The 27,513-nt window shown below is 42.7% G+C and overlaps 1 long non-coding RNA gene across 1 annotated transcript in view; it reads right to left on the reverse strand.

Annotated features, from left to right (window-relative positions):
• Positions 1-27,513, reverse strand: part of LOC149855791 (uncharacterized) — a 182,344-nt gene that overhangs the window by 116,464 nt on the left and 38,367 nt on the right. The gene's annotated exons all lie outside the window — the stretch shown is intronic.

Genomic DNA, 27,513 nt, shown 5'->3' on the forward strand with positions numbered 1-27,513 from the left:
CAAAATGATAGCAATCAAGTTTCTAAGGGGAAGAAGGATCCAGGGAATTAAGGACCAGTATGACCTCAATACCTGGAAAGATAATGGAGCAGGTCGTCAAGAAATCTATTATGAAGCACCTTGGTCTCCTCTAGGTGATCAGGAACATCCAGCATGGATTCACCAAGACCAAATCATGACTGACCAACCTGATGTCTTTCTTTAATATGGCGGCAGGCTCTGTGAATTGAGGAAGAGCAGTGGATCTAATATACCTTGACTTTTTTGACATCTCTCATGACAATCTCATTAACAAGCTAAGTTAAATACAGATTAGACAAAAGTAATAAAACATGGATACAAAACTGGTTGTATCATTGTGCTTAACAAGTAGTCATCAATGGCTCAATATGTAGTTGGGAGAAGGTATCAAGTGGGGTTCCCCAGAGGTGTCTCCTGAGTCCAGTACTGTTTAATACCTTCATTAATTATTTGAATGATGGGATTAAGTACACGCTTAGCAAATCTGCAGATGGCATCAAGTTGGATGGGTTATAGATACTATGGATGGTAGGGCTAGGATCCAGAATGACCTGGTTAAACTGGCAAAAAATGATCTGCAATCAATAAAATTAGATTCAGCAAGGACAAGTCCAAAGTCTTGCAGTGGGGACAGAATAACTGCATGCACAAATACAGACTGGATTACACTGCAGTACTGCAGAAAAGGACTTGAGGGTTACAGTAGACCATAAGCTGAATATGAGCCAAAAGTGTGCTCTTATTACACTGTTGGCCTTTTTTGAAACAAGTTGTATTAACAAAAGTGTCACCTGCAAATGAAAGGAAGTGATTCTTCCACTTTATTGAGCACTAATGAAATCTCACCTGGACTACTGTGTCCAATTGGCAGTGAGGGATGGGGCTACATGATGGACACCCCTTGCAGTCAATCAGTGGTGATGGGCAGGGCCACATGATAGGCAGCCCTGACAACCAGTCAGCAGCAAAGGGCAGGGCCACTGCATCCCCTCGGCCAATCAGAAGTGCTGGGGGGCTGCCATGCTCCACCCGTGAAATGGCTGCCCAGGACCACATTCTGACCATGAAATCAGGCAGCCCCCATAAATTAGGCAAGTCTCCAAATACAGGGCATTTTTTGTGTTTCAGTATTGTGTCTTATAAATGTGCGTGAAGGTTTAAAGTGATTTTAGGGATTCTTTAGGTACATATCTGCCTGAGAATGCAAGGGGCTTGATTTGCTGCCCCAGGAGGACCCTCCAGTCAGTCCTATGCTTAAAATACCACCACTTTCTTTGATAAACATCAGTATGTGATCAGTTTTGTTTCAAAGTCAATTCTGAAGCCTTCCAATTTTATCACATGCTCCTAAAAGAACTGTAAGTTTCTGATTTGTCAAAACTTGAAAGATTAATCAAAGTTTAAAACAACATCTAAAATTTAAATGGCTTTAATTCAACAATGTCAAATTATAACACTTACCAAGACAGTTGACTTCAAAAGTTTTCATTATACCAGGCACTGCATGTTCCAAGAAGTCAAATGAAAATTACATATTGAGCTGAATTCATTTCTCACTTACACCTGTGCAGTCATGTCGGTGAAACTGTGTCAGGGGCCTTAACAGATAGCCCAGCCTGGGCTAATTGCCTAGTGGGCCACATCTGCCTGGGATGCACCTGGGGAGGAACAACCAGCACCATACCAACAGGTTGGGGAATTCCCTTCTTGTCAGTACAGAGGCAGAAAAGGATCTTGGAGTCATCATTGACTCCAAGATGAACATGGGCCGGCAGCGTGGGGATGCAGTCAGGAAGGCCAACCGTACCTTGTCATGCATCCACAGATGCATCTCAAGCAGGCCCAAGGAGGTGATACTCCCCCTCTATGCGGCACTGGTCAGGCCGCAGCTGGAGTACTGCGTCCAGTTCTGGGCATCACACTTCAAGAGGGATGTGGACAACACAGAGAGGGTCCAGAGGAGGGCCACTCGCATGATCAGGGGGGAGCAGGGCAGGACCTACAAGGAGAGGCTATGGGACCTGAACCTGTTCAGCCTCCACAAGAGAAGGCTAAGGGGGGATCTAGTGGCCTGTTACAAACTAGTGACAGGGGACCAGCAGGCACTGGGGAAGTCCCTGTTCTCCCAAGCACTACCAGGAGTGACCAGGAATAATGGTCACAAGCTGGCAGAGGGTAGATTTAGGCTAGATATCAGGAGGCGCTACTTCATGGTCAGGGTGGCTAGGATCTGGAACCAACTTCCAAGAGAAGTGGTGCTGGCTCCTACCCTGGGGATCTTTAAGAGGAGGCTAGATGTACACCTTGCTGGGGTCGTTTGACCCCAGTACTCTTTCCTGCCATGGCAGGGGGTTGGACTCGATGATCCGCTCAGGTCCCTTCCGACCCTAGGAACTATGAAACTATGACAACTTTGATTAAGATCTGTTTTGGTAAGCTTTTCTGCCATCCTCCACCCTCCTCCTGTTGCTTATGGATTTTCCCTGGGAGCCAGCAACTTGTCAATTTGTCAACTAATTCTCAGACCCTGACCTTGCCTGTGTTTTGGACTCTGTCCCTGGATTTCTCTCCGGTAAGTTGGTCTCAGCCTCCTGAACCTTGATCTGACCTGTTTTATAGACTCTGCCCCAGGGTTTCTCCCTTGGATCTAATAACTCAACTCCTAAACCCTGATTCAGCCTATGTTTTAGACTACACCCCTAGCTCCTGCCTTCCCCAGTAGCCTAACCACTAACCAGACTGCCTACAACCCCATCCATTACAAGTTGCACAGATGTAAATTATATCAGAACTTGGCTTAAGAAAAACTTTTTTCCTCACCACATTTAAAAATGGTGTGGCCTTTGTAACATCTCTTTTTAGTCTGGATGTATCACATGCCTTTAAAATTATTTGAAAACACTGTAAGTGCCCAATTGTTTACTATTGTTAGGATTTTGTCTTGTAGTCTACATGCAAGCAAAATCCCTATAGACTCCCATGGGAATTTCATTTGTGCAGGGCCTACCAAACTCTAAAATACTTCCAAATTTTAAAAAACCCCACATCCATAGCATAAACAGTAAAGTGTTTACCTCTTTGTTGCAAATAGAAGTGACGTTAATATAAATAAAGCAACTGCCTACATAGAGGCTTTTTCGTGGGTATAAGGGCCTAATTTTAATAATGAATTATGGTTAGAAAAGCGCTGTACATATTTAAACCATGTCATGTGACTGAGGGGAGGAAAGAAAGACTGGCTTTTTATATATCCGTATTATATAATATTGTTATTTGTAAGTTAAAATTTCTGAATGATAAAATTATTACTACATATTTACTGCATGAATGCTTCTTTCCTGAAATCTGAAAAACATTCTAGGCTCTAACGTTTTGAAATCAGCTCATAGTTCTCACAGGTAAAAAGCAAGCCTCTCAAAATGGACTCTATAACCAAATATTGCTTTAAGAAGAACATTTAGCTGTTTACCAAGGGAATTATGATGCTACTTAATAAACATAAGTAATTTTAACTTTTTATATCATTATTTCTGAAGGGATAGTTTAATATTTTAATCAGGATGCAGCAAAATGTTTTCAGTCATTCATTATCATTCAGAGCTGGGTTCCTGTGGGAACATTTTTGCATCACTGTTGCCATAGCAATTACCATAGAAACCTTTGAAAGTAGTGGAGTAAAACCTGATGAAACTACAGCTCCCATCAGAGCTCCATTCAGAATATCAATTCTAAACAAAAAACATGCACTTACCTAGCCTTTAACAGCAATAGTTGTGTTTTACAGTATCCTCCATACATTTAATTACATTCACTTCATCTTGATGCCAAGTCTTAAAAGCATGCAAAAATACAAAGCCACTGAGAAATTTCTTATGACCACAGAGTAGCATACTCACTAAACATAACTAGTGATGGGCCTAACCCACACACACTTTGGGTCTGTGACAAAACATTTTTTAAGACAGGTTAAGAGTGTTTGGATCTTGGTCTGTGATGTAGATACTTTTTTTAAAATGTAATAAATAATTCTACAAACTTAAGAACTGCCCTACTGGATCAGACCAGTGGACTGCCTAGAACATGGAAATTTATCCAAAAGTGACTAATGAAAGTTATTCAAGGGAATGTATACCCATCACAATCAAATTATGGCTAGACCTGTCAGTGCTGGAAGCTGTCTATGATCAATCAGTTAGTGGTTGTCTATGCCAGCGCCATCCAACTTCTGAGCACCCACAAGCCACTTGGATTACACACACCCTCAGGGCATCCCCCTCCTCCCACTACAGCATGCTGGTGCCATACCACATGCTCCCCACTTCCCCCATCTGCACTGCACTGTGCTGTGCAGGTCCCCAGCCCTGCTGCCCCATGCCACACAGAGCCCCAGGGTCCACCTGAGCCCTCACAGACACAGGGTCCCTCAGTGATACAGGCCACCCCACCCTATCGCCAAGGGAAAGGGCAGGCAAACAAAGTAGGAGAGAGGAAGGGAACAGAAACAAAAACTATGGGAGCAGCAGTAGCAGAGCAAAGGAAGAAGCAGCCCCTGGACTAGGTGCTTAGGAGACACAGGCTAACCCATGGGTCAGGACTTTTTTGGGCAGAGTGCCAAAAACATCCACAACCTCAACTTGTAAGATGTTGGCATACCAGGGACTGATGGCAGAGGAACAATAAGGGGCTTGACCCTTGTTGTGCCAGTGCAGCCCCAGCCTCTTCCCCACTGTCTGCCCGAAGGTGAGCATGTACCTGCCACCAGCAATGAGCCAGGCTGGGGCTACATGGACCCTGGTGCAGCCACTTGCAGCCTCCTGGCTACCTGCAACAGCTGGCCCAGGCTCTGGAGCCTGGGATGCTCTCAGCAGGCGGTGGGGTAGCTGCAAGTAGCTACACCAGAGTCCATGAAGCCCTGGCCTGGCTTGTTGCTGGAGGCAGGTGCAGGCATCTTGAGGCAAATAGTGGTGAAGGGGTCGGGGCTGCACTGCTACAACAAGAATTGGGCCCCTCATGGCTCCCCCACTGTCTGCCCCAGGCATGCATGGCAAGCAGAATGCCTTCACATGCTATGCTCTGGCATGCATGGATTAACCCCTTGGGGCCCTGGGTTAAGTCCTCAGGGCCCAGGTGCATCCCATGAACTGCCAGTTAGACAGCCTTGTTCTATGCCCTCAGACATGTGGGTTTATGTACCTTACTTAGTTTATATTATCTAAGGAATTGATTTTAAGTTTTATTATTTCTATAAATAGAATCCTATGCCTAAAGAAGGTATTTGTGCCTGAAACCTTGCAAAGAAAATTTTTTCCAACTATTTAGTTGGTCTAATAACAGATATTATATCTATCCAAATAACCATGTCTGCCTAAGCTGTTTCTTAGTAGTCAAGAAATTATTTAGGTCAAGAAGACAAGCTGTGTGTGAGGAGGAGACGGAGAGAGATGTGTTATGCTTCACTGCGGTAAAGGGAGCTGCTCTCTGCAGAGTAGAACTTGCCCTCTGCCTTGGGCCAATTGAGTCAGCTTTAGAATGAGAACAGATATGTAGGAATCAAACACTAGGCTGAGCTGAAGTTTCTGAAAGGGGAATGTTGTTTGTGCTCATCCCTGTGCTAGACCTTCTGTCTGTGTGTACACACACACACACACTAAGGGGCCAACAGGGATCTGCATTTATTTTTAGATTTAACCTAATAAACTGCAAAGTTATTAGTAAATATTAAGATCTAGAACAATGCCTGTAGGTAGAAAAGACAGTCTTTGGCTGTAGGCATATGTTTAAGATTTAGAAGTTAGTTTATGTGCAACTGTCACTTAATCTTTCTGAGTTTCATTCCCCCTAATAATACTTAATTTCTCTTAACTTTGTTCAGTGTTGCCTGCTGAAAGAGCAAGTTTTCATCTAATTCATACTGCATATATTCCAAAGTTTAACAGAGGCCCCTCTACACATTACAGGTGTACAATTAAATGGTTAATTGTGCAATTATCTCCAGAACAGCTACACACACAAGGCAGCTATCACACAATAAAAGCTCCAATCAGCTATAATGTTAGACCTCGAATATATGTACTAATGTTATAGCTGGTTGTTACTGAGCTTTAAATTTACACATGTTATTATTAGGGGGTCTCCCCTGCAGCTGAGAGTCCTGTCAGTCACAGGAGTGCAACCCCCAAGCCATGGGGATTGTGGCTGCTATTATTCCCAAAGCTCAGTGGTGTGTGAAACCCCCAGGACTACATGGGGATCTTTGTTCTGGCTGCATCTCACCCATAGCCTGGAGCAAGAGTCCCACACCTCACAGGGCTCTGGGTCCTGGCTGCACCTCAGCAAAGGGGGCTCCCAGCCATGGATGCCTGCTTCTTGCTGATGCAGGAGGAGATCAGGATGTTCCCCCTCCCTCAACACGTCATTCTCCCGTTGTACTCGGCCTTGGTGAGGCCACAGCTGGAGTACTGCATTCAGGTTTGGGCTCCACAATTCAAAAAGGATGTGGAGAAGCTTGACAGGGTGCAGAGGAGAGCCATGAGCATGATCAGAGGTCAGGAAAACAGACCTTATGAAGAGAGGCTGAGAGCCATGGGACTCTTCAGCCTGGAAAAGTGCAGGCTCAGGGGTGATCTGGTGGCCACCTATATGTTTATCAGGGGTGCTTACCAGGATCTGGGGGAACGTCTGTTCACCAGAGCACCCCAAGGGATGACAAGGTTGAATGGTTACAAACTCCTCCATGACCGTTTCAGGCTGGACATAAAGAAGAACTTCTTTACTGTCTGAGCCCCCAAGGTTTGGAATAGACTGTCACCGGGGGTGGTTCAAGCACCTACTCTGAACTCCTTCAAGAGACATCTGGATGTTTATCTTGCTGGGATCCTATGATCCCTGCTGACTTCCTGCCCCTGGGGCAGGGGGCTGAACTCAATGATCTTCTGAGGTCCCTTCCAGCCCTAATGTATATGAAATCTATGAAACACCAGCAATAAGGCGCAATTAGATCTAATGCATGATCTCTCAGTTGCACCTCCTGCCATACATGTGATATAGCAGGAGGCACAATTGTGTGGGTCATGTATTAGAGCCAATAATGCCTTTACCTCCATGTGCAGAGGGATTAAATGCATCTAGTTTTACAGTCTCTGGCCTTTTCCATGCCTAGAATTGTTTGATCCTTCTAGTAGTCCTGAGAGTTACAGAAATTCTAGAACTAAACCATGGTCTAAATCCATGATTAAACTGGGAATCTAAGGAAGAGGCAAACTGAGGAACGGGTCCTCCACAGCAGGAATTAAAAAAAAAAAGCTGCTAGCAGACTGCTCCATCTGGCTTGCCAAATTTTACAAGGTGGCTTCAAGAGGTCTGAAAAAAGGTAGAAAGAAGACAGGGGCAAGATCAGGTAATCTGGTGGCCTATGACCATTTAAAAACAAATAGTGTTCTGATGTCCCCCAAAACAGATGCAATTAAAGTGCTGCAGAATCAAGGACTAAGCAAGCATCAGGAAGAGGAGACAAAGAGAGAGATGTGGTATCACAAGATGGATCGTCTATACATATGCAAGGGAAACACACTAAAAATGGTGTATTTGGAAACACTATAAATTCCTTTTAAGTTACCCTTGCTGGTAAAAAATATATTTAACAAAGTCTCTAGTTAATAAAATGTTTTATTTTATGCTATATCTTTTGATAACCTGCTGCTGTACACTGCTCTTCAAAAAATTATGAATTTCTGCATTTCTGCTGTGGGTTAAATCCACTATACCCTGAAATTCTCTTCAAAGATGATGAAAATGAAGAAATGAAAACACAAATCCAACAAAAAGGCTCCTGGAAGAGATTCAGACCAAGCAGAATAGTGAATATTGTCACTAGTGTTTTCTATTCTTTTCATCACTTTTCAGTTGATTCCAGCAATTCATACCTGAAAATACTTACCATTAATATGTCAAATATTATTGGGTTTTTTCCAGCCTATTTATCCTTAAAGATGCATGACATGCTCAGGTCATAAACAAATTTGGCACATATATTTGTTTATGTTCCTAGGAAAGCAGCCCATGATTTACAGAAACTTTTTAAATGTGATGGAAGATTCACTCTGACACATGGAATCTATTTGCTTCAGATACTGCAAGTTACTGTTTGCTATTTATGCAGCCTCACATTAGCAATTAGATGGTGGTTTATTCAGCATTTTTGTCACGTTTTCACTAATCCCATCATGCTCAGAGTTATCATTCCTCTGAAATATTTCCTATTCCCTACCCTTAAGTCAGTTATTTTTTGAGCATGTCTCCTATCTGCCATTTCATTCCTCCCCATGCTGAAAACAAAAAAAAAAACCCAAACAGCTTAATGAAGATATTTTAATGAAGATTAGGCATAGGCAGGAGAAGAACAGAATGCAGGCTTGTTTATTTCCATAGATATTAAAGCAATGAAAAACAAAAGTTTAAATACACACAAGTGTTCTGAGTAACAAGAGAAAGCTAATAAGTTCACTAATTACAAAAAGACGGGGGGAGGGGGAAGAGAGAGAGAGAGAGAACAGTATTGTACAATTCTTTTCAGAAAGAACCAGAAATATCTAGGACCCGTACATGAAAAAGAATGTTCTGGCCTGCTTTGACTATTGAAGTAGGAGTCAAAGTGCAATGAAAGAAAACAAGGGATTCAAGGTTAGCCAGACATGATGGAAAATTATAATTTACAGCTCCCTCTGAGGTCTTTCACATAACTGATGCAACAGCTACTATCAATAGGTATCAGAGTAACAGAAATCCTAGTGTGCATATGTATATTATGCTGCAGTGTTGGCCTGACTTATCTTGGAAGCACATATTTTACCTAGAATTTCTTATTTCAATATAGCTGTGAACATGCACATGGCCAATTTCTTTGATTTTTCCATCCCTTGCCCTATATCCTTGAGTTAATAAAATAACACTTTGTTTTTCATATAGCATCTTTCATCCATATTTCAAATGCTTCATATACAGGTCCAGAGAGGGATCACTTCACTCCCCATTAAAAAACAGCAATCACTGGAGTTAAAGACACCAAGGGTTGAAAAAAAAAATCACAGAAATACTAAAGCATAGTTCAGGACAGAATGTCAGGAATACCCACCATGGATGCTTAATAACAGGAAGAAAAAGAGGAAGAACACCCAAACTGAAATTATATGAAAGGATGTAATTACTTCCATTGTTATTTGACTAAAACACCAAGCTACCACATCTATTTTTTTACAAAGTGATTTCTGTTCTGATTTTCAAAATGGCCCACAAGAAGTAGGATTTAAGTCTCTTAGATGCCCAGTTGGATTCAGAAGCCTAACTCATTCCTAAGTGCTTTTGAAAATCCCCTGCAAGTAATAAAGTGCCCACTAATATTATTTTACTTATCAGTATCCCTTTGCCACTCATCTCATTTGTATGATATGTATCATAATCTCCCTCTAAAGTATTAACATCCTTATTTTACAGATGGGGAAACTAAAGATGAAGTGACTACCCAAGGTCCTACAGGAAATTTATAGAAAAAAGTTAGCATTAGATCTCCTGAGTCCCTATTTCAGGCCTAAACAGAAGGCCTTCCTTTCTTATCAAGGACGCTCTATAACAGGGGTCAGCAACCCCCAGCATGCATGCCAAACATGGCACGCAAGGCCATTTTGCTTGGCACATCACCGCCAGCCTGGGCTCTAAGCAGCTGCTGCCAGCCACAGAACCCAGGCTGCTCTTAGCAGCCTCCGTGGGCCAGTTGCAGCTGGGAGGCTGCAAACAGCTGCTCCAGGCTCCAGCATGTCGGCACTCCAGCACCTTCCAAGGTAAACATTGTGATTTATTCAGCACTCCAGCCAAAAAACATTGCCTACCCCTGCTCTATAAGCTTTAGATCCAGCAAATTAACTATTTTAAAACAGGAAGAGAGGGTAACAGAAATAGCTAAGTTTGCTCATTAGTACTTCCATCTACTTCTGGGTCAGAGAAATATATGCATGGCTGGGTATGCTGCTGGGCCTGAAACAGTGCAATTATACACAGGGCCAGTCCAACCATTAGGCAAACTAGGCGGCTGCCTAGGGCACCAAAATTTGGGGGGCACCAAAATTATATGCAGAACAAAATAACAGGAACATAATTCTGAATAACAGCCCTGGCCAGCTATGGTTCCACCTTGGTCTAAGACCTTTGGTTTGGTAAGGGGAGAAAGACCTCTGAAAAGATCTCAGAGGAAAGATCACTAGAATTGACCAACATCGCAGCTAAAACTCCTGGTTACCTCCACACAGCTACATCAAGGGGTTGGACATGGCTTGAAGTACACCTCACAGCTCTCTCACACACCTCGCAACTCCTACCTTTTCAACTCTCAAGCAGACTTATGACAAGAGCATACCACTGGCAATGTCATCTTAAAAGATATATTGGAAGTGATGGGGCACCAATTACCCTTGGAGCAGTTCTGATTATACAGTGTGATAAGACTCTCCAAAAACAAACTCAGAACTGTAAATGTAATTCAAAATGACAGTCCTCTCTCTCAAACACCCAAGTCGGTGCTTATGGTGGGCTCCTTGCGGGGGGTCGGACTTGAAGATCTACAAAGTCCCTTCCAACCCTACTTCTATAATTCTATGATCAATCTTTAGGGGCTCCTTATCTACTCAGAATATAAGGAGGTACTAAGAATAAGTCAACAGGGCAGTCAGATGTTTGCTTCCCACTATAATGAGACTACATTATCTCAAACATAAAACAAGGATGGAAGTCTGTCAGCATTACAAATGTGATCCTTACATAGGGACATATGAGCCTTGATTGTGAAGACAGCAACTGAAATGATTACGTGGCTTCTCTCAACCATCTCCTACAAATCTCATCTCGGCAGCCCCCTAGAAAAGCACAATGAATATCCACATGGCTCTCTGCGTCTTCCATTCACATGCACTCATTAGGAAAGAGAATAAAGTTTTCCTCTTCTCCAAAACTGTCAGGATTTTTTATCTCCAAATGGACCCCAGGAGAAGGAAAACTCTCTCTATGACTTACACAAGGTCACGCAGCCATGAATCTTCACAAAATGCAAGTCACTTTGCCTGCAAAAAGGGATAATAATGATACTTGCCCTCCTTTACTGTGTGGGAGTGATGGAGAGGGTCAAAGAAAGAAAAGTAGTTAGTAGCCCCGAGAATGAGAATCAGTCAGTGTGTATATTGGGGAGAGATGGCAGGGAAGGAAACTGGCTCATGAATGATGACTGCATAGGAGGAGGGTGCTGATTCTAGGCCTATGTTGACGGAAATGTGGTTGAATAAAAACAGCAGGTATCACACAGAGGAAACAGAAAGCCATCATCGCTGTGTGTTCATCTATGACCTATTCTCTTTGACTGCCCACACAGATTCTGCTTCCAGTGTGCATGAGACTGTGAGAGCATGGTGCAGACTTTTGGTCTCTTACACATTATTCAAATATCATATTAGCTTTCACCTCTTGCCTTGAGAAGTAAATCTGTGCATAGTATCACAGAAAATAGGGCCAGAAGGGACCACAGAAGGTCATCCAGTCCAACCTCCTGCTCAAGGAAGGATCACCCTCAACTAAATCATCCTAGACAAGTGTCTTTCTAAACTGTTCTTAAATTATAAAGATGGAGATTTCACAACCTCTTCAGGTAGCTTGTTCCAATGCATAACCAATGCAGGCATAGTAAGAAAGTTCTTTCTAATATCTAACTTAAATCTCCCTTGCTGCAATGTAACACAATTGCTCCTTATCCTGTCTCCTGTGGTCACAAAGAATAGCCTCTCAATCCTCTTTATAACCACTCCAGGTAATTGAAGACTGTTATCAAATCTCCTGGAGCCTTTTCTTTTCCAGACTAAAGAATCCAAGTACTTTAGGCCTGGTTCTTGTAAGTCATGCTTTCCAGACCGTCAGTCATTTTTATTGCTTTCTATTGGACTCTTTCCAATTTGCCAACGTCTTTCTTGAAGTCTGGGACCCAAAACTAGCAATAGCACTGCAGGTGAGGCTTCATTAGTACCAAACAGAGTGGAAGGATCACTTCCCTTGATCTGCAAGTGATGCAACTATTAATACAGCCCAAAAGGACTTATCCAGGAATATGTTCTACTGAAGGTTTGTCTACTAGCCTGATGTCTGTCTCCCCTTCCTTACAATACTGACATTTTCATATCCCTGAGATTTATATCAAAATGTGCAATCAATACCAATGCTTATGATCCTATTTTGTCACAACTCGCTAACTGAAGCTGTGTCAAGCATGTCAAACTCCAACCTAGGACCCAAGCCAGATCCAAACCACAGGGTTCTTCTCCCTGGACAGATATGCAGGGCCAGTGGCTGCAACAATAGCAGATCCAGCAGCAGCAATCAGGGATCCAGTGGCAAGAAAAGAGGTCCCAGGGTGATGATAGGGATCTGGAGGCAGTGAGGACAAGTACCTGAAGGGAATGCAGAGCTGCATCCTTACAGCCCTCATTCACCTTCCTACCACCAACAGCCATATCCATTAGAGCCCAAAGGCCAAAAATTTTCTATCAAGTCATGCCCTGTAGCCCCACCTCCAACTTCTGGTAGGCTAGTAGGTAACCAGTTTTGTGATCCAAATGTTTGGAGTCCTGTTGTATTGAACTGTGGGAAGATACATATCAACTGTTATAGGTAGCCAGTTTTCAATTAGTAAACATCAATTTATTTGGAAGATAAGTATCAAGAATTTCAGGCCTTTTACATAGCTGGCACATCTATACATGAAATTAAAGTTTATTGCTCCCAGGCACAGTGTTTACATGTGCATGCTGAGCTGGGTCAGCACCATCCCAGCTTGCAGAGGGGCCCAGGAGTCAGCCTGCCAGACCGGGGCTGCTCTGACCTGGCTCAACATGCTGCAGAAGAGCTTGTTGGGGCATGACTGCTTCAGTGCAGGGCTAACTATCAAGCAGCCCCCACACTGAGACATTCTTGTGCCCCACCAGCATCTATACATATCTTGCAGTGGACTAAATAACTCTGCTGTACTTGTATTGAGCAATACTAACCTACAGTGAAGTTAAGTAGCTTATACCAGCCTAATAGCTCCACAGTAAATGTCTTGTACAGATGCACCCAGTGAGTCATATTTTCAGTCTGCTGTAATATTGACAGACCTTTACCTCAAGCTGTTGTCAGTGACACAACACCTAATGCATTTTTTTACATTATCACTTTTTGTATCTTTTTAATTTTGTATATAAAGAATATGTTAGAACATGTTTGCAATAAATGTCTTCTACAGTAATTTAATATCTCATCTTCATTTTGGCATTCAGATCACAATAGAAGCCAATGTTACAGTTGCTGTCCCTCAAATACTCAGTTGTTGTTGCTGACTTAGGGACAAAATGATTGTGGCATTTAAATTATTCAGTAACTTTGATTTTGATGATGTCTCTCTCAAAAAGAGAACTGAAAACACCATACTGCCTCTTTTGCACATTTTTCAAAAAAATTTTATGACGACATAGCCATCATCTCTTCTGATTGGATGGGGCTGCTGTCAATCTGGATTTCTTGGCATCTGATGGACAGTAGTCAACATTTTTTTATTTTTAAGTTACCTCAAATTATTCTCTTGTATAGCAGTCACATACGTTTCTATGGTATTTGGAAAGTTACTGAATCAGTAGTCCAAAATATGAACAGAAGAACACAAGAATATGAACATAAGAAACAGTACCTATGGTTTAAATAAAAAAACAGAAATAAAAAGAATGTGGACTTTTCTGAAGTCCCTCCTCCATGCCCCATCAGTAAATTCAAACTTCAAATCTCCTTAAAAGAGCAGCAGCCCTCCTGACCTCAAAGTAAAAAGGTTTGAGCCCCAGGTATGTCCACAAAGACTGAAAACAAATTATTGAGGAATACACCAAAAGGACCTACATACCCAAGAGAACATAGAAAACTCACTGTTCCCAGAGAGGGATGGCAGGAGACTTAGACACAGAGAAGGATTTGGCTTGGCTAGGAGGCTAAGTTAGTTCTATTCCTGTAATTTAAAGACAGAAACCCTATCCAGCCTGGTTTGTCGTGAAGCATAATACTAGAGGAAACTCAATATATAGGTTTTTTCTGTAGTGCTTTGTTTCAGCATATGAACAAAAGTACTTTGTTTTTAAGTCTGTTGGACAATGTCACTGATCACAAGTTGCCGAACAGAAGAAACCTTGGGCTCCAGAATGCAAGCACAGCTACAATGGGATAAGTGGATGTCATATATGTGGTATCATACCTGGGTTACAGACTACAAAGGGACAATTAAAAAGATATCTTCCTAGGACAGAGGCAACAGACCAAGACCACAAGGGGAGCAGAAATGCAGCAGTATAACCATAACAGAATGCCTAATTAACTAGGCAAAGTACATAAATGCAAATTAATACGCTTGAAAAACAGGGAAACCATTTCCTGTAGCTTTGTAAGGAAAGTTTTAAAAGCCTCTTAAATCCAAGTGTATTCCTATTTATTTTGACATGTTCTTCAGAAATGATTGGCCCATGAAAATGCAATTATTTATTTTATACCACAAAGGAACAGTTGTTGGAAAGGAAAGGAAAAAGTAAAATAAAATAAGGTCCACAAGGCCACATGCTGGCACATTCTTGGTTAATACTGCCCCCTGCTGCCCAAACTTGTAAAATCATCAGCATCACTTGTTTGCCTTTCTAGTGTGAGAGAGAATTACATCATACTCAATTCTATAAAAAAATTTTCATTTTAAAATAAAATCTTCAGAGAAACAGATAAAACCAAGACTTCAATTTCCTGGCAACTATGCTGCACCAGGACACTAAATATGAAAGATTCTAGACTAGATGGATAGGTATTATACAAGACATCCATTGTAATTCATATGAGAACCTTTCCCCTCCTCCCCCAAAAAACCACCCCTCTATTTAATCTTCATCATTTTTAAATCAGCATAGACAAGATAAGCATATGCATAAAGGGACTATAACACAACAGAAAACAAAAAAGGGGAGAAGATGCTGACCTTTTGAAATATCTACCCTGAAATTAAACACAAGCGATAAGAATCTCTTGAGGAAACTATTTTCAGTTTCAAAATATGTGGCCAGATAAACAGACATTGGCTTGTGCCATATGAGTTAAAGATATCATATATTATAGAAAGAGATAGTATGAGACTGTGAAAAGGAAATGACATTTGATCTGTGAGTCCACCACTTGGTGCTTTCCAAATATAGTGTTATTTGGCAGGCATCAAAGCTTTTTGAAGAAGCAACTTTGAATAACAGCATTAGTTCAATAATTCCATCACTTAAGCAAATTTAACACATGTGATTCTATTCAATTACAATGACTACTTAAATCTGTGGTTCTCAACCAGGGAGCCACAGGACCCTGGAATGCCTTGAAATTATTTCAAATGTACCACAAAGTGCCACACAACATTACCATTGCTAGGTGTGCAAACATGTTTCACAAGATATTCAGAGAGATTTCAAATAGGAATTCACAGTGTTAGGAAAATCTCCGCAGATAAAAATGTTTTTGAGTTCTTTGCAACAGAAAAACTGCTCTATTACTTTTCCATGGTCAAAAAACAAGTGAAAACTGAAGAGCTACTATTTTCTGAAGGGTGCCTAGAGTATAATGAGGTTGAGCACCACGGACTTACATGATCAAACAGCTAAATAATTCATTTTTAAACCATTATTATGTATCGGTCTATTTCAAGAGCAATAAATTTGTATGCCAGCAAATACAGATTCATTTGATGGTAAACATATGCAGTAACCCATTTCATATCAAATTAAACAGCATCATGGAAAATGAACACTCTGACAGGTACCTCACACTCGCACACTGCTAGAGCACAGAAATTGCCACACTTTAGCAAACTTGATTAATCAAGTCTGCTCCGATGTGCTGTAATTACAGCATGTTGAAGCAACCTCTGTGCTTGTGTACAGGTACCCCCAGAGCCCTATAGTCACTTTTGATCTGCTCAGGTTCTCCCCTGGAAGTATCATTGGTGCCCACATGGATGAGCAGCATGGGGTAGTAACCAGAGGGCCAGATGAGTTGGTAATCCCTGCATGACATCTTGGATCCAGGCTCCAGGCAGGCAGCAAACCTCCTGAAACCACAGGTCAGGTCAGAAGATGGATGCCTCGGTCCCACGAAGAATGGAGTCTCCAACCACCACCACCCATCACTTCTTCTTGGTGGTGGTAGTCTTGAACTTTCCCACCTTGGGGAGGCCTGGTCTGTCCTCCTCCACCAATGGAACATGCTCCTCCCCTTCTGTTGCCAGGGCTCCCTATCTGTTGTCCAGGAGAACTGCTGCAAGTAGAGATGTCTGCTTGCTGGAAGAGGTCACAAGTTTCAAGCTTCCACCTTCCTCAGAGTCTGTGTCCTCTCCCTTCTCTCGTGCTGCCTTTGACAGTTCTTCCTCCACAGTCCTGGAGGTCTCTTCCAACAATGAATCGATGAACTCCTCATAGCAGAGAATGCTTTGGAGCCTCTCCACCTCCTCCTGCAGCTCTCTTGCCTGCTCCCTGAGACACCACCAGTAGGGCACCACACACACTGCTCACATTGAATCATTCCTGCTAAACTCCCTCCAGCAGTTTTCTCCCTAAGATTGAATTCTCTGTCTTCCTACTGCTTTTTCAACTGTGTTAGGAGACTTTAACACAACTTCCTTTTTCACTATGAAAGGTCCCAATCTGAGGCAGCATGAGGGAAAATTGTATGCCAGCTTACTGGTCTATGGGCTGAAGCATCCTGCTGTTACAACTTATATGACTAGACAGACAAACTTTGGCCAAATGAGTTACAGCTTAAACATCGCTATATTAAACAAATATTTAGGAAATGCTTCAGCCTTGTGATAAAGGTTAAAAGGGTTCCACTGCGTCTCAGACTTTGGGAAAGAGATAGTTATAGCAATAATAAAGCACCAAATCTTCCTTCCTGCTTACTACCTTCCATTAGATTGTAACTAAGTCTGTAGGGTATGGGTGCCTGTAGATGTGTGAGGACGGTGATCTGATGTGCTGTAATTACTGTGCATCAGAGCAGACTCGATTAGTCAAATCTGCTGGAGTATCCTAATCAATGTGCTCCAGCAGCCTCCACATCTCATGTATTCAGTGTCCCTGTGCTTCAAAGTGGCAGTGGAAGCACTTTAACTAAAGCTTCTTTAACAAGCTTTAAAGCGCCCCTGCCACCATGTTGAAGTGCAGGATGCTGAGTATATGAGATGCTGCAAGTGCTTGAGAGCTACTCTAATTAAAGCTGCCTCCCCTCATACCATGTGTAAAGACACCCTATAGGCCTGAATTCAGAGTACCCAGCATAACTAAGCACCAGTCCTGATCAGAACTGTTGGTTGCTCCTGCAAAAGTAATACATTTGGAATGAGATTCACAGATGGCAAATTCAGAAAACAGGGCAGGCTTCTTGCCCGTAACAGACACACAGGCTAGTGAGAGTCTTACCAGGGAGACAGAATTTATAATATTTTTGCACAGACTGCTCAAAGCAGATCTACAGAATGAAAACTTGCAGTATATAGAATAATTATATAGAAGATACAGAATGAAAACTTGCATTATATAGAATAATTGTTTATCATTCTTGGTTAATTCAAGGTCAGTTTGGTACTTTGACCATATATTTACTATTTGTGTCTGTTCAATGTTACTGGCACATGAAAACACCATGTGCATTGTTACCGGTCAGCTCCATGTTCTCGGGGAACCCTGACACAGGACACAGACTGTCTGACTCACAAAGAATCCCGCCCCCCCCCCCCCCCAAAACAGAACCTGATTAAAATGCAGTGAGAGACGCACCTAAAACCCTCCAGATGAGGGTGACAAAAGTGAAACAACTGCCCTAGGTCTCATTTGCATCTGAGATGGGACCAGATGACCATTCATTTACATGAGAGATGGAGAACAGAAAGACTGAAGCAGAGTCTGCAGTGAATTCTGGGATCAGAGAAGCAGGGGAGCACTGCATGATGGGGAATCTGTGCTCCAAATGCTAATCAACTCACACAGCCAGCTCAGCATTTATCAGACCAGTTCTAATCTGGATTTACAAAGGACTTTTCCTCCGAGAGCCCCCTCCCCCCACACACACACCTCTAAGCAGAAGTAAGTTTAACAAGCATCTCGGGCCGTACATTCCCCAGTCCCACTATGGGAGGCCTATTTAAACTTAATTGGCTAAAGCTCAGTTGCTGGGTTAGGGAATGCTGAGGCAATAGACCGAATCAGAAGGGAGTATGGGCAACATTTGAACAATGGTTCATCACAGCATCCAGCCCGTTGGAGCTCTGTCCACAAGCGTTGTCATACTTTTCCTGGGACAACTGGTGGAAGTCCTCTCCACAACAGGTTATGAACACTTTAATAATTGCCTTAAGTCTGTTAAAAGACTATAGTAAGATCTGGAAAAGTCATGCTAAGCTGAGGCTTGTTCACAGCAAGTAAAAATCCAAAACCCTGATGCTGCAAACTATTGTTTCTGAAGAAACCAGGAGATATCCCATCAGTATATCTGCTATCCATAGGAATGTCAAGTTGGCTCCTAAGTATGTGTTTCCTGAATATCAATCAGTTTCCTGAGATGTTCCAACCAGATAACCCCTTGTCAGTAGAAAAGACAATTTGATTTACACTACTGAGAATGCTTGAAAGAAGCTGAACTGAGGGTAAAAAATCTGTGAAAGAAGCAGCAGTGTGTATGCTGACACCACCCACTTTCTTCTGGAGAGCCTGAAGGAGGCAGATCATCTCCCTTCAAGGATCATGCTGAGAACTTTGACCTGTCAGCTTTGCAACCCGAGTGCTTGGACTGGTGAGATTCCAGCTCTCTCTCTCTTTTCTCTTCTCTCTCTCTAAGCACAGATTTCTGAACCTGAACTGTATTAGTTAAGCTTGAGCTAAGTTTCCCCAAATACTTAGTGAAACCAGGGTATACTGTAATTGTTTGTGTTTGTTTTTCCTTTGCATGTCTATTACTGCTAGTGCTGTTGTATACTTCATATGCTTAGCAATAAATAACTATTATAGTCAAACTGGTGGTAACTGGGTATGTTTTTCCTTCTTTACTTCTCCTTTCCTCCTTGCTCTGCAGCAACGCTTCTTTTACCTAAGCTAAAGATCCCTGTGTAGCCCAAAATACTGTGGGGTCTGCTTATCAAGAGGCTAAAAGATTGGGATGGGCTGAGTTTGAAACACATAAGGGGATCAGCTTGTACAGGCTGATTGACCCAGTTTGGCTCAGACGTGCCCTGATGAACTGAATGCTGGGTGTCATCTGGACAACCAGCCGGATTCAGAGGTATTCTGTTTAACCGCGTGCTTGTGTCTGACTGTAGTTATTGTTGCTCTCATGAACTGATTCTTGCCATACGAGGATGTCAGCCTGTCCATGCTGATCAACCCGGCCAGGTCAGGCGTGTCACATTAATGTGTGTGTGTTTGTGTGTATGACTGATTTGGGGACTGGAGGAACCCAGCCACAGGACTCAGTTCAGTGGAAGATAGCTCCATTGGGAGTGAGGGCTTGCAGAAGGGAGAGATACAGCTCCATATAGAAACACAAGTAACACAAGCAGCACATTAACAGAATTACCAAGACCCTAGCCCTAATAACTGAGCACGCCCCAACGTAGCAGGCAAATCTGGTAACAGCATTGAGACAGTCCCAAACTTTGTCTATAATATACACGTTCTCTCTTCCCTCCCTTGCTCCCTAGCTATCCCTTACTATGCACTATGAAGATTAGGTGCTTTATTATACCAGTACATGGCACCAAGTCATAAGACAGGTTTAGAAGCCTCCTTCTGTTTACCCAGTATATCTGAAAAATATTAAATATTCTAAAGTTTCTAATGAGCTATTCATCCAGTAGAAAAGATATTATAGAATAAAATAGCTAAAACAAAAATGCATCACAATTTAAAAATAATAAAAATAATTTAAAAATAAATAGAACATACAAGTTTTCTTATTAGGTGCCTATGCACAGGTAACTTGAATGGAAACTATGGGAGACAAAGAGGTCCTACACCTTTCAAAATGAGGTCATAATGGGTACATCTACATGTGATATTAATGCGCCACAATAAACACTGGTGCAGTTCACACCGGAGTTTATTGCTCCCGGGCACCATGTTTACACATGCACCCAGGACCACAGCATGTTGAGTCATGGTGGCACAGCCCCAGCTGGCAAAGGGTCTTGCGGGAGGTCAGTCCGCCAGCCCATAGCTGCTCCCTCCTGGCTCAAAGTGCCACAAAGGGGCCAACTGGGGCATGAGGGTGCTAGCCAGCAGGCAGCCTCCACAGCGTAAGCACCCTTGGCCCCAGTCACCATCTACACATAAACTTGTGTTGGGCAGTGCTATCCTATGGTGGAGTTAATTAGCTTACTCCAGCCTAATTGGGGTGCATATGGAGACAGTGATACTTTACTGCGGAGCCCATTAGTCAACTCTGCAGTAAAGCATCTCTTGTAGATGCACCCAGTGGGTTTTCAAAAGATTCCACACAAAAAACCCACACACATTGGGCACATCTACATGCAAAATTAATGTGCACAAATAAACTCTCGAGCTTACTACTGTTTTAACATGTGCCCAAGAACAAAAAAACTTGGGAGTATATTGCTCCAGAGTTTATTCCTGCACAGCACATTGAGCCTGGGTGAAATAGCCCGAGCCAGCCAGAGCCCAGAGCTGCTCCAACCAGGTGCGATGGGCTGCAGAGGGACTGGCTGGGGCATGAGGGTGCTTCAGTTCTGGGCTAGCCAGGAGGCATACCCCCACACTGAACCACCCTCATGCCCCAGCCAGCTGGGAAACATCTTCATGTGAGCTGCAGCACATGAAAACACTCCGCTGCAGGGTAGTCCTTATGGGCGTTTATACACATATATTTATACACATATACGCAAAACGTGCATCAGTACACAGAAAATGGTGGTGGTGAGCTTTTTAACTAAAGCACCTCTGAGGTGTTTTAGTTCAAAATCGTGGCGCTGCCATGTTCTCAGTACTGACGTGCATTTCGCCATTTATACAACTGTGTGAGTTGCAGCTTTGGTCACTTTTCAAGGCAGCCAGCACTGTGATGCATGCATATATAAAAATTCCCTATATTTACAAGTTCTATGCTGCTCTGGAGTTTATTAGTTTTGTGCACCCTAATAGGGGTGAAGGTAACCAGACATATTTACTGTGGAGATGATTAGCAAGTATCCTGGTTTTCTCTGTTTAAAAATCCCTAATTCTCCAACTGAAAACCCCCAACCCCACATTTTTCCATGCTTGACCTTCAGTACTTTGTCTTAATCATGGAATACAAATCAGGATTTTCTGTCTGTTTAGTGTATAAATAAAGAAATAAAGCCTAGGGAAAAAGAACTGTGTAAGTCTCCTGTTGCACCCCTGGGCAGTGGCTGAATCTTCCTATATTGACAATGTTATCAGGATGACTTTCTAATTATCAGTCATATGGGAGTCACCAAGATTTATTCAAATGCCTGATGCTCAGTGGAGACACCTAAACATCTTCAGGTATTTTTCAATACTACTTAGCAATTTTCCTGCTTTATTAACATAGTCTGATGAGATTTTGCCACCAAAATTATCCTAATACTATGGCGTTTTAATATTGGCTCACGTTTTTCCTATTTTACAATAAAATAAATAGAATGAACATTTTACCAGGAAAATTCCCCCAAAGAATTCCTCATAGATTCCTCTGCACTGTTGGATAGAACAGCCAACCACAGAAAAGTCAGCATTAAAGCTTGGAGGATCCAAGGAAGGCCAACATTGTCCACAGGAACCTCCCACAGGCTCTCTCATTCTCCAGCTCCCAAAATCTACTGTCTCCCAGACCAGTGGGGTAAACAGCCCAGCATTCTAGTCAGGTCATCTGTTCCCAAATACTGAACATTTAAAAACTAAGATGAATAAACAAAAAGACGCTTCGAATGGTCACATGGATAACCACTCCAAGAAAACAGTAAATTAGGACTACTACTTCTCATTTTTGTACAAATGTCCCTAGCATAAGTGTACCTTATACAGGTTATACAATGCAAGAATATTTTGCTTGTGGCCAGATGCAGCAAACAGCTGATAGGATACTGCACAGCTGATAATATGATTCTGTGGCTCCAGTTCAGCAAATACATACAATATTTACTTGAATGCAAAATGAGGTTCCCCACTCCCCAGTCAGCATGGGGAAAAAGCCCTTCATCTTATAACTGCATAGAAAGAAACTTTATTGAATACATTATCTATCATTAAAATGGTGCAAAAAGCAGTATGTAATGGAAACCAACTATGAAGTTGATTAAAGAAGGCCAACACTGATCATGACTATAAAACACTGTTTTTTTCTGTAAAAATGTATTTCTAGATAGTCAGACAGAAATACACTACAAATCTTCTACCAGCCTTCAAAACACAAAACACAGTTACAGAATCATACACCCATTACAATGCCCACTCTCACTTCCAGTGGGATGATCTCAGTTACACGCCAACTTCATAGAAATAGAAGACTCCTCCCTAGCTTGTTCTTGTGGCCACATAGTAGAGGGCAAATGAAACTCAGGGTCACCCAAACCCCAAGCCTCCAGGCCTGCCAAAGGATTTGGAAGCATCTGAAACCCCAGGTGAGGGTGGAGGATGCTTGCCAGTAGCAGGGCCACATATGGTTCTTGAATGATTTACATGGATTTGGATTTAATTTGGCTGATTTGACTTGGGACATGAATACCATATAAAGACCAGGTAAAACAAATACTTCTGTCTAACTGCACTGTGTAAATTAAAATGTGCCCTTGATAAAGATCGTGTGTTAGGATTAACAAATTCCTGGCTTATGTCACAACCTGTTCATGATAACGTAATATTTTTTAATGAAATCTTCTAAATATGGGCCTTGCAGATGTGGAAAGAATGCAACAAAAATATTCTCAATTCACACTTGGCTATAAGAAAACACCTAGCAAGCATGCTAACATCAGGGAGTTCTCCCTGTCTATCTTAGTTCAGTTATACACAGTATGGTTTGTTTGTTTGTTTGGTTTTGGGGGGGGGGGGCGTTCACTGTAGGAAGGAGTTATTCATGAGGGAGATAAGGAGAATAAATATATCAGCGTTTGGCATAAGAGCTATAATCTGAGGTCTGCCCCATTTAATATGGAGGATTCAGCCAGAATATATATATATATATATATATATATATATCTGCGTCATTTGGTGTTAGGTTCAAAGTAATTTTCTCTGGAAACTTTATATACACACACATACACACACACACACACATATACATACATATATAAAAAAAACCCAAAGCTTTCCTACTGAGGCAAAAATCCCTTGCATCTCCCAGTGGTTTAAAAAATGCAAGAAGAAACAGATTCTTCCCTTACCCTCTCTTCCCCCACCCCCAGGCTCATAAGCATTTTTGCTCCTTCACAAAAAAAGAAGGCAGGCAGACAGACAGGGAAACATGCAGTTTTATTGTACCTGAGCAACTGGTAAGAAACACACACGCAAATGTTAAGAAACTCTCCCCTTGGAAGAAACTCTGGCTTGATGCAGAAAGGACACCATGCACCTGGAATTCCCGAAACGAGATAGTGATCCATGAGTTGGTCAGGGGTCCCCATGGAAACTGTACCAAGCCTGGACAGTTGGGCAATGCTGGGAACTATAGTCCTGTCACGCAGGAGAAGGCAGTGACATCCCAGCACCCTGCCTTTGCCCATTCTGTTACCCCTCAATGCCAAGCTACAGCCCACCCCCCCCAGCCCTGTTGACTCTCACTCCCAACCCACTGACCCCAGCCCTGCCAGTACTCCTCACTCCCAAACTGCAGCCCCGGGGCTGCTAGTGCCCTGCACTCCCAACCCACGGCGAGAGCCCCTTGCCCCACCCCAGTGCCCCTTACTCCTGATCTGCAGCCGCTGCCTCCCCAGCCCTGCCAGTGCCCCTCACTCTCAACTCACAGCCCCCAGCCCTGTTGGTGCCCCTCACTCCTGACGTGCAGCCTCCTGCCCCACCTCCCCCGCAACACTGCCAGAGGGGCCCCAGCTGTCCCCATCCTGACCAGGCCAGAGCATGATGGTTCTGCCTCATGCTCATCTTGAGATGGGGCTGCTGCATCTCACCAATTCAAACCACCATCTGGTGGACAAAGGGGTGAACTACAAAAAAGCCACAGCACTATCTGGTGGACAAAGAGGCTCATTACATATCTTTGGGTTTACAGGCCACAAATCCATAGATACAATAATGTAAATCAGTGGTGACACAAAGTAAAATATGTCTGAGCAGTTTTAGTTTAATGCACCAAAAAGACTTGTAAAGCAGCAGGAAATCTTGCTTGTGCAAACACAAACACAGTTGTGGCAGGAAATCTTGTGTCATGTACAAACGCCTATAAATAAATACTATCATGAGATTAGGATATTTCAGGTATAAATACAGTGGCTACAAGACTGGTTTTTAATAGCAACCTTGGACAGCATAACTAACATACTGAGCTGCTACCTGTCACAGGTAAGATTTGCTAATCTGTTAAACAGACCAGCTGATGTACTGTCCAAGTGACAGTAACATTCTCCGAGCTTTACTACCAAACATGAATTTGAATTATTCATTCTGCATTGCCTTTGGAATCTGGAAGGCTCCTGATAGTGTCAGCCTTTCAAAACACACGGACCCCAGCAGTCCTGAGACTACAGGAGAAAGCCCAACCTCAGAACAACAATAAACTAATCTTACACACAGAAGATGTCTGCTTTCAAAATACCTACATCACCATCGATTATCTACCTACATACATAGCACATATTACCAAATACCTAACAAACTTAAGGTGTGCACACAACAAAATTCTCTCTCTTCCCCAGTAACAACAGGGACTAAACCATATAAGTTTGTTATCAAAGGGGTAACGTAATCACAGAAGTGGGATTGATATTTAGTTGACATGATACTGAGGTTTAAGGGCTTCCTGAGTTCTTCTGGGAGAAGCTTCCCGATTAAGGGACCAATCAAGGGAACAAATTAAGATCCTTCAAAGAAAGACTCTCTGACGGATCTATTTTGTTCTGAAAAGAATAATGATAAGTGGCCCACAAATCTGGATATTCTGATCACACAGGGTCTGGCAATGCCCCAGGATTCCTGGAATAATGTCACAGAAGGTTCTAAAGATGAAAAGCCAAATGTTAAATTTAAGTATGTAGGAATCCAGTTAACACAGGAAAGCGTGGGGAGATGCAATTAGTGTACCCTGTATTCTTGAGAAAATGGACTGCTGGGTTCCAAACCAAATGTAGATTTAAAACAGTTAGCCTGATTCCTAGATATAGAGCATTACAATAACTCCAGGCTAGATGGATCATAGCAATTAAATACAATTCAGATAGCAAGGAGCAGCTTTTTCCATCCATGCAGACAAGACTATCCGAGTATTCAGAAGCAAAGAGGGGTAGTAGTGAACAATAAGGCTTTGGCCAATTTTGAGAGCAGACATTCCCACTTAAAGATGCTTTTATGGCAGTGGTATGTTCTTCACATGACCAATGAGGCCCTCCATGAGTGCCACTGCCATCATCTCAGTTTAACATCCCATCCTGAAGCCTAATTGTTGGAGGTCCAAGACATTGGTGGCAGATAAGGCAGAATTTCTCAATTAGCTTGCTCGGGAATGTTCAATGAGGCAACAATTAAGTTACTGTATTTACTTCTCCCCCAAAATCAGACCTCCAAAATTAGGGTGTGTGGGATTTTTTGCACTGGAATCAAACCACGTGATAGCTACCACAAGCTCTGTTTCTCTCCCAGTCCAGAAAGAGGAAGCCAAATGGACCCTTCAAGGTCACAGCTCAAACCCTGTTACAGTTCCTGAGCAGTAGAACTGTAGTTCTCAAGTTGCAGCTAGAGGCTGAGTAACACTGAGGAGTGGGCTTTGCCCCTCTTGCCTGGGACCAGTATTCAGTCATGTTGAGCACATGATGGTGCAGTGAAAGTTCTAGAAAAAAAATTTCTTCATTCTTCTTTCCCCAAACAAGACGTGTTGATTATATTGGGGGGGGGAGGTGCAAATTAATACAATGATTTCAACAAGTGAGGATTTAACTCTGGGCACACTATAGCATGTCAGCACATATTCTTCCTTAGAGATGATCATTACATGACATGCAATGTCACCAGCAACCCTTAGCTGTTTCAGGACCTGGACATACAGCATGATTAACCTAATGTAATCAATGTCTATCAGTGCAGAAAAGGAATAGCCACATGACATACAACCCTACATGGGTGATGTTTATTATTCTGTTCTTAAAAAAAACACAGAAAAAAAGTCGGGGTGAAGCTACACTGGCATAATTTTTATCAATTTAAGTGACATGGTTCCATAGCTTACCCCAAAGTAAGCAAACGGCCTATTATGTTCTTTCCCACTCCCTGCTAACAAGGCACAGTAGTATCAGCCTACTGAAAGTAGCTAATCCAGAATAGTTGCTTATCTGTCCACTCCAGATCCTAGTGTAACCTATATCAACATACAAAAATTATGTAAATTCCACTGCTGTAAATGTGTTGTGGATCCAGGCCATCAGTCACGAAGATTCAGTTTTCCTATACTGCTCCTAAACTTTTCTCTTCTGTGAAAATTCTGAAAGGAGCAGTAGAGAGTGGGCAGCTCCCCATTCAATATGGAGTCCTTGGTTTTTCATTAGTTATATACAGAAAAAGAATATAAAAGACAGTAACAAATTTACTTCTGAGCTGTGCCTTTGGTGACATTTGACAACAGAGGTCTCTCCTGCACTGTGTAAGCATTGAGGGTTTATGTAGACAAAACGGGGCCCCTAAATTTAAGCAGTGGGTTTTTAAAAACACCACTTCAATTTAGGGCAAAGTAAACCCCCGTGTCACATACACTCATGTCTTACCTGCCTCTCTGGTGGCGGGAAGGGAAGGGGAGGGCGAGCTGCTGACAAGTTGAGTGGTCCCTGGGCTCCAGGGGGGATAGAGGAAGCTGGTGCTTCCCTCCCCAGCGGCAGCAGACCCTCCCAGGTGGCACCCACCCACAGGCACCTGGCTCGGGAGGGTACTGCAACTGCAGAGGGAAGGAACAGGTCCCTGTGCAGCTCATGCAGGCAGGCAGGCTCCAGTGGGGGAGCAAGGAAAAGAAGATCAGATTCCCCCCCACCTTCTTTTTCCCCTCTTCGGTGGAGACTACCTACCTTCCCAGGCTGCTGCCAAGCTGCCTGCATGGGCTGCCTGCACCGTCCCCAAGCTGCATGGAGCCTGGTGCTTTGCAGGCTTTGCAAAACTCCTCCGAGATGTTTTAGTTTGCTGCGCCCCAAAGTCATTTAAGGCACATTATGCC

This window comes from Crocodylus siamensis, chromosome 11 (genome assembly GCF_052110815.1).
Source record: "Crocodylus siamensis isolate JL-2025a chromosome 11, ASM5211081v1, whole genome shotgun sequence".
Classification (NCBI taxonomy): Eukaryota; Metazoa; Chordata; order Crocodylia; family Crocodylidae; genus Crocodylus; species Crocodylus siamensis.